Source organism: Peromyscus eremicus, chromosome 7, assembly GCF_949786415.1.
Source record: "Peromyscus eremicus chromosome 7, PerEre_H2_v1, whole genome shotgun sequence".
Lineage (NCBI taxonomy): Eukaryota > Metazoa > Chordata > Mammalia > Rodentia > Cricetidae > Peromyscus > Peromyscus eremicus.
Window position 1 is genome coordinate 105,538,194 of NC_081422.1, and position 8,852 is coordinate 105,547,045.

The window sequence follows — 8,852 nt, forward strand, 5'->3', positions numbered from 1 at the left end:
CCTCTGCATCTTGCTGGCAAGTCCCTGACTTTCTGGTTCCTTTTTAGAGTTCCAGTCTTTGTCCAGAAGTCCTGTCTATCCCCTCCTGCTTAGCTATTGACTGTTCAGTTCTTTATTAAACCAATCAGAAGGTGCCATGGAAGAGACACATCTTCACAGTATAAAATAAATTTTCCCATAACATTTCCCCCTTTTTTTCTAAATCAAAATGAAACATTTTAACTTTAACACAGTAAAACACAATAAGAACAATTATCAGGTAAGAATTAAATTCACAATGTCCAGTCTATTTGTATTTGGCAACTTTGGAGAAAGTACTCTAATTTATCTTAATTGGTGAGTCCAAAGTTTTATACCTAAACCATGTTCTATCATAACTTGTATTACCAACCTAAAAATACCTTTTTAGACCTTAAAACAGATGCTTAGATAAACAGCTTAAGCTTTTATGTCTCTCAACCTTTATAAACTTTACATCTCTTTTGTGAGTTTCTTTTTTGAAGTTGGTAACAAAGAAAATGATAAAACTATAACTATCTGTTATTCAACACCATCAGAGACCTGAAATGGATAAAATATTACCTGAGTAAAGAGGAAGTACAGAACAAGCAACTTCTAAAACTATAGAAATGGCAGAGACAGCTGGCTGCCTGGAAAGTCACTCAAGATTCCTCTGCAATGTTGGGGCATCCATATTTGTCTTATAGGCCTCCTAGAATATCTGACAGACTTTTCTGTGAAGCAGAAAAATTTGAAGGACTGTACTACCTTGTCTTGGCAAAGTTTGGCAGTTGCTTTCTTTTGTGTCCTGCTTGTCCAATTTGGGCGGCTTTCTTTTGTGTCCTGCTTGTCCAATTTGGGCAGCATACTGTCAGCAGTTGAGGCAAGGACAATTTCTTGCCCAGTGCCTAGCTTTGCCACACTTAAAGCAAACTCCATATGGAGGTTCTTCAATGCCCATCATCTTCTCTGAAGTAGATTGATGCTACCAGGAGCAGATGTATCTCACTGTAATGAAAATTCTTATGTTATTAAAATATTTAAATGCCATATTCTGTAAATATCTGAAGTTTTTGGAGACCACCCATTTATCTAAAATACATGAAGCTAAATAAAGCTCATTTCTGTCTACATCTAAACCCTTACTACAAGTTTGATTGTTATCTTAATTATCGTAAACAGTTTGTAATAGTAGCTCTCAAGGACCAGAATTTTACATTACAATTTTAAATGAGTTACATAGATATAATACCTTATAGTATGTTGTAACAAAAATAACCTTAAATTTGTATCAATATACAAAAATCCATACCAATGTAAAATATTTGAGATTTAGTAGTTGCTAGTGAATCATCTCTCTAATTCCTTCCCAGAGTTCCTATTTCTGTTCAGAAGTCCCATCTATCCTCTTCTGCCTAGCTATTGATCATTCAGCTCTTTATTAAACCAATCAGAAGGTGCCTTGGCAGAGACACTTCTTCACAGTGTGCAAAAAGATTATCCCACAACACTAGCCATTTTTCTTATGATCAGTAGCCATATACACAGCTAGTGTCTTCCATGTTTGGGAGCATGATTCTAGATTTTCACCATATATCTGTTAAGTGCATGAAAGTTACAGTCTAGTGAACATGGACTTGTGGTCAGTGCCCTGTGAAGGTCCCTGCAAGATTTCATTTATCCTTTGCAAATATGCTCAGCTTCTGTGTGTTTCATGGCTGATAGCTAATCCTGGCTGGCTACAGAGCATTACTCTTGGATTCTAGAGCTTCATTTTTTTCTCAGAAAAGTAGGACTACCTAAGAATGTTGTGTCTCCTTTACCCAGACAATAAAAGATCTGAATAGCCTAAGAATGGTTGATTCAGAAACAGAAGAGCCAAGTTCTTTTGCTTCTGCACTCCTGAACTCCCGGAAAATCAGGTTGAGCCCAGGGCTTTGTCTGAAACCACCATTTTGGTTTCTCCTTTCCCTTCTGTGCTGTATCTGCCTTCTTTCACCCCCAACACTTCCCTGTAGATTTCTCCAGGATTTTGTTAAGAAAGTACCTGCTGGTGAATCATTGACTCTGCTTCTGAAGAACTCAGATGGTGAGATGGTCCTTGCACACACAGTTATTACTAGTGTACAGGCAAGGGAGGAATGGATTCTGTGTTGGGAATAGTCCTCATGCTACCACAGTTTCTTGTCTCAATTACAGTGTATCCTCAGACAGTTTTTTAAAATGTGGTAAGTTTAAGTGTTGTGAGAATTCATTCCACCAATGACTTTGGGGGTGCAAACCCTAGGGTGCAGCTTTCTGCCTACACAAGTGACCCCTTAAGAGCAGAGGGAGTCGAGTCATGCATTCTCTTTTGGGGTGATCAGAGACTGGATAGCTGGATCCATTTGCTCCCAGGCAGAATGGAAGTCATCACTGTTGTTTATTTGGTTCTGTGTCTGTGAGTGTATTTTCCCCCACTTTATGTCTTAATAAATCCTTGATACCCTTTTAACAGACTCTCATGGATTTGCTTACATTTTCTCATATCCTTGTCTTCCATAGCAACTACTGTAACTTTTCTTGTACATTCTTGAATACATTTCTTAAATTCATCACTTATTTGTAAATATATTAATAAACTATATGTGCTTTACTTTCTTCCTTCTTCCATTATATTTTTTGAAATAGTATTTTGCTATTTTGCTCATACTAGCCTCAAATTCATGATCCTCCTGCCTCAGCCTACCAATCACTGGGATTACATGTATATACTGCCATTCCTGGCCAGGATGTATGTATGTATGCATGTGTATATACATATAAATATACATATACATGTTCATATATATATTTACATATTTATTTATTTTATTATTTTCCTTTTATAGTTCCATATTTTTATAAATTTTAAATGTGTTCATGTCCAATTATTGTGGGATGTCTTTCTGCATGTTGTGAACATGTGTTTCTGTGATTGGTTAACAAATAAAGCTGTTTGGTCAATGGTGAGCAGAATAAGGTTAGGTGGGACATTCAATATGAAGAGATGGGAGAAAAAAGGAGAGGAGAGAGGAGTCACGTGGTCCCTTCTTCCATTTACCTATTATTTATTATTCATTTATTATTTATTCATTTATTATTTATCTAGCTATTTATTTATTTCATAAAGAGTGGAAAGAGGCGGCATAGTGGTTAAGAGCACTGACTGATGTTCTAGAGGAACTGGGTCAAATTCCCGGGTTGTATGGAGTTTGATCACATCAGGATAAAAAATAATAAATTAATTTTATTTTAATGAATAAAAGGAAGAAGGGGCCACATGACCCCTCTTTCCTCTCCTTTTTTCTCCTGCCTCTTCAGTTTGAAAGTTCCACCTAATCTTATTCTGCCTTACCATTGGCCAAACAGCTTTATGTATCAACCAAATCACAGCAACACATATTCACAGTGTACAGAAAGACATCCCACAGCAACTAATTGCTTATCTTTATTAATGCAACTCGATATATTTTATCAATTAAGTATACATATCAAATCAGTTTTCTTCCCTTTGTCATTTTAACTCTTGCCTAGCTCCTCCCTTTAGGTCTCTGATAAGACCACCCATATAAGCTCTTGACAAATTACATTGACCATGACTATGTAAGTGGAAAATAACTGCAATTTCTGAGATTAAATATGTCTTAGTGAAGGCTACTATTGCTGTGATGAAACACCATGACCAAAGCAACTTGAGAAGGAAAGGGTTTATTTCACTCATGCTTCTATATAACAGTTCAACACTGAAAACAGTTAGGACAGGAACTCAAACAGGGCAGGAACCTGGGGGCAGGAACTGATGCAGAGACCATGGATGGATGCTTCTTACTGGCTTGCTCATCACGACTTGCTCAGCCTGCTTTCTTATGGAAACCAGGACCAGCAACCTAGGGATAGCACCACTCACGATGGACTAGGCCTACCACATCAATCATTAATTAAGAAAATGCCCTACAGGCTTCCCTATAGCCCAATCTTACAGAAGCATTTTCTCTGTTGAGATTCCCTCCTTTCAGATGATGCAGCACAAAATGTTCATGTACTCATTTTTTGTTCTTATGATATAGGCTCACTATGTAGCTTAAGCTGGCCTCAGCATTCAATCCTCTTGTCTCAGCCTCCTGAGGGCTGGGGTTATGGGCATGTGTGGTCCATCATTCATGGTGGGATACAGGTTCTTCATCTGGACTCCAGTGTGGTCCTGGGTTTACATGGATGTATGCTAATATACATCTGTATCTGTGGGAGAAGACCTGGAGCTTTCACTAGCATCTCAAAGGCACTGTGGTAGTCAAGCATTAGGACCAGTTGCACAGGCATGTACTGTGTAATGTGTTTGTATACATGAAGTTTCAGTATCCACTCATCATTACATTATTAATTAACTAGCTATCAGTTCTTCTGTATGCTGATGGTCCAAAGGCTGTGATCCAGCCTTACCTCTAGCTAAAACATCCCCAACCTCACCTTGTTCAGCAGGACAGGAAAGCAGTCATTAGTAGCTTTCTTTTGAAAGATGTCTATGTTTTCTCTTTTGTGTTTATGAATTCTCAATGGAGCTAATTTCATATTCTCCTGCTTCTGCCTTTGACCCCCTTCTGCTCTAATCTTGAGGAATTAAGGACAAAGATCTTCCTCCATCGAGATGACACATAAATCACTTTGGACCAATTTATAAACTTGGATGCACTGGGAAGGCACCAGCCTGGGTGACAGTACCTCCTCCTGCTGTGTCCTCATTTGAGCACAGCTTCAGCTGTCCAGCATTCTCTGTACTAAGTCAGGAGTACTAGGCACACATCTGGGGTCTTTACCTTTGATCACCGATGTTCTTTTGTTCAGAATTCTGAATTAATTGGCAAATTTCTTGAAGTGGTGAGTGGCCACACTGCTGTTACTTAGCCAATGAAATAGCCTGCTCTTGTCATCAATGTGCTGCTAGGAGAGAAAATAGTGGCCTTTGTCCTCCTTGCCTGGGAAATGTGAAGAGTGCCTTGGGTTGACTGGAATGTCCATGGCAGAGCCCACTGATGGGCTGGAGTATAGTGCAAAACATTGTTTTATAGGTAAGGAAACTGAATTACACACAAATAGTCATAGAATGTTCAACTATAAGTGACTTCCAAAATGGTTTCTCACAAGCAGAGAAAAAAAAACTTGCTTAATGAGCTCTATGACTCCAAAGAATGCTAAAGAAAATGTTAAATGGAAGTCTGTATAGCTTTCCACATTCTAGAATGTAGAATTCTCTATATTCTAAAGGCATAAAAATGGACTTGAAAGTTCTCACAGAGTGCTGATTCCTCTCAGGGGACATAGATGTCAGCACAGTACAAAAGGCAGGAAAGAACCGGGCTAGTGAGATAGCTCAGAGGACACTGTAAGGGCACTGTAAGGGCACTGCATTCATCACTGTTCTAGTGCTGTCTTTACACCATGATGGCAACTTTGATGAAAGAAAGCATTTAATTCAGGGATTGCTTACAGTTTCAGGGGGTAGTCCATTAGAATATTAGAATCACGGTGGGAGTATGGTGGCAAGCAGGCAAGAATGGTGTTGAAGAAATAGCTGAGAGATACATCCTGATCCATAAGCAGAAGGCAGAGAGAGAGAGAGAGAGAGAGAGAGAGAGAGAGAGAGAGAGAGAGAGAGAGAGAGAGAGAGAAGCGAAGCACTGGGCTTGGTGTGGGCATTTGAAACCTCATACCCACTCCCAGTGACACACCTACTCCAACAAGGCCACACCTCTTACTCCTCCCCCCAAAGCTCACCAACTGTTGACCAGTCATGCAAATGTATGAGTCTGTGAGGGTCATAGTCACTGAAACCACCATAGGTGCTACCAGGCCGGATGACCTAAGTTTGATTCCTGGATCCCACATGGCAGAAGGTGAGAACTGATTACTGCAAGTTGTCCTCTAGCCTCCACATGTACACTGGGAAACCTACAGATGCACTTCCCCCAAATAAATAAATACTTTTCAAGAAGGAAGTTCTGTGCCATTGTCAGACATACGACAATGAGTGTGCCCTCCCATCTATCATGCGTAGAGCTGAACTTTCACTCTGATCTGGATCATAAGCCTGGGTCAGGAGGACCCTTGGTGCTTTTCTGAGGCACTGGGCATGGGAGCTCACAGTTAGCTGCACACATTCCTGCAGTCAAGTATGCACAAGCCCTCTCAGGGCCAGGATGGCTCATCATTTATAAGGCAGAACAATTCCAGGCATCCCCCTGCTTCAGTCTCCCACTCTGCCAATTGGAAGGACAGCAACAAACAAGCAAAACTCTTTCAAGTGCCACAAGCTTAAACACACAGATGTGAAATTGAAATTATAGAGTGCTGGATTCATGTGAAGTTTGGCAGCTTTGGGTGGAATCATTGGCCTATAATTACTTTGAAATTGATAACTATTGTAATTACACTCAGAATTATAAATACACCCCAAGATTATGCTAGTATAATCTAACACAAAGATTACATGAGTGGCTTCCAAACAGGTTTCTCACAAGCAGAGAAAAAACATGCTTAATGAGCTCTGTGACTCTAAAAATGCTAAAGAAAATAAATGTTAAGTGGAAGTAATGTGACTTGCATTTAACTGTTGACTGAATCTTGTGCTGTACAAATTCATATGCTGAAGATCATGAATCCTCAAGGTCTTGAGTCTGGAGATAGGACACTAAGAGGTAAATACGGTTGTAAGGTTGGAGCTCTATTTGGAGAAGACTGACGAACTAATCTAAAGAATACTAGAGGCCACTCCAGCATACAGATGGAAAAGCCACAAGGAGATGCGGAAGGCAACTGCTTGTGATTCAGGGAAAGAGCCCTCACCAGATATTCGCCCTAGTGGCACTGTGATCTTGGATTTTCCCCTCCCAGAATTGTGGAAAAATAAATGTCTGAAGTCTAAATCACCCAGTTGGTAGTATTTGTAATAGCAGGCAGAGCCAACACTAGAGTAACATTTTGATTAAATAATTCAAGGCTTCTCAAGAAGTCTGCAAAGCCATTTCAAGATACAGGCAGGGGGCTTTCAATAGTGGAGGGCTATGAGGGCTCTGCAGGGCTGTACACGGGGGTGGGGAGAGTTGCATAAACTATGGGACTCATCTTTCCAGGGGGACAGAAGTTACATAAACTATGGGACTCATCTTTCCAGGGGGACAGAAGTTGCATAAACTATGGGACTCATCTTTCCAGGGGGACAGAAGCAAGCCCTTGATAGACTAGTCATTTGGAAGGAAGCCATTTGGAGTTAGGAGGAGACACAAAGAATCCAAATTCAAATGTAAAAATGAAAAGAAAAATGAAACACTAAGGCTTAAGGTAGACCCCCAAATCCATGGGTATTCCTCTTTATATGAACATAAGTGCATGGGGAATAGGATGGCACATTTTATATTTGATGAAAGATGCTTAAACAAAGCCTGAAAGAAAGATGGTGCAGAGAAAAGTCATTGCTAAGAGAAAACAGAGTGCCAGTGATTTCCAGTAGAGTACAGTGAGGCTTCAGGAGCCTCCCCTCTCAGAGTGTGAGGGTCTGTGCAGTGTGGTCTTGGTTTATAGAATGTCTTCATGTCAGAATAGACAAAAGAAAGAATGAAGCATACTCAATTTTTTTCTAGAAGCAAACTTCACGACCACTGCCTGAGCTCCTGGAAAGCCTACTCTTGGGGTAATAATCTCTACAATATTCTGACATATGAGAAATGAGGACAAATTCACTTTCCATCTCATCTTTGGGACTGAGGAACAGAACTTATCTTAGCCAGTAGCTAACAAGCAATCCTCTGTGCTGTTCTTTAAGGATGAATGGTATATGAGCCTTTAAGGTCCACTCCACAGTGGAAAATGCATAATCCGGCCAGGAACCCATATTTGTGGAGCTCACAGACCTAGATGTCAACCTACTACTTTTATTCTGCTAAATGGACAGTGTACCAAACTGCCATCTCCATTCGTATCTCTGTGCCCATACACTAGTGCAGCTCTCAGAGCTTGGTAAACAAGTTTCTTTGTGCACTGCATGGTGGTTAACATAGAAACTCACAACTGGTCAAAGTGTAGAGACTTAGTGTCAGTCACAAAGGAGACCTCTATCCTAGCCCTCCAAGTTCAGGAATCATCCTGGAGGATGGATGGGAAGAGTGTGAGAAACAGATGTCGGAGATGACAGGAGCTAAACAGTCTTCTGTATACACCTGGACAGATGAGTTCACGAACTCCCAACAGCTGTAAGTGCCTGCCCAAGACCTGTACAGGATCAAGGTGATCAATATTCTAGCATAGATTGTGAAGGGGTTCAGGAGTCTCCCCAAGATGGCTTTCAGGGGAGGGAAAGTCAGTTTTCTTTAAGGGTATAGTTCTTGACAGTTGACCATGCTCTAGTGAATGGCCCCAGTCATGACCACATAAGCAACACAAATTGGAATTAATGAATTATTTAAAAGAAAATGACGCAAAGTCCTTTAGTCTTTGGGAGAGCATGGGAAGGTGGGAGAGCAGATCTGATATAATTTAGAAGAGTAGGGGTAAATATGACCAAAATACATTGTATGAGATTCTCAGAGTTAATGAAAATATTGTATTTATAAGAAGAAAGAAGGGGAGAAGAAGAAAAAAAGGAGGAGGAGGAGGAGGAGAAGAAGGAGAGGAAGAAGGAGAGGAAGAAGAAGGAGAGGAAAGGAGAGGAAGAAGGAGAGGAAGAAGGAGGAGAGGAAGAAGAAGGACAGGAAGAGGAAGAGGAAGAAGAAGAAGAGGAAGGAGAAGGAGAAGGAGAAGGAGAAGGAGAAGGAGAAGGAGAAGGAGAAGGAGAAGGAGAA

General features: G+C 40.4%; 1 long non-coding RNA gene across 1 annotated transcript; it reads right to left on the reverse strand.

Annotated features, from left to right (window-relative positions):
* Window positions 1-438: 438 nt before the first annotated feature.
* Window positions 439-5,215, reverse strand: LOC131914521 (uncharacterized). Its single transcript, XR_009380153.1, has 2 exons — window positions 4,836-5,215; window positions 439-1,008 (listed from the first exon to the last, which is right to left on the reverse strand). It is a non-coding gene; the product is annotated as an uncharacterized LOC131914521 (long non-coding RNA).
* Window positions 5,216-8,852: the final 3,637 nt, after the last annotated feature.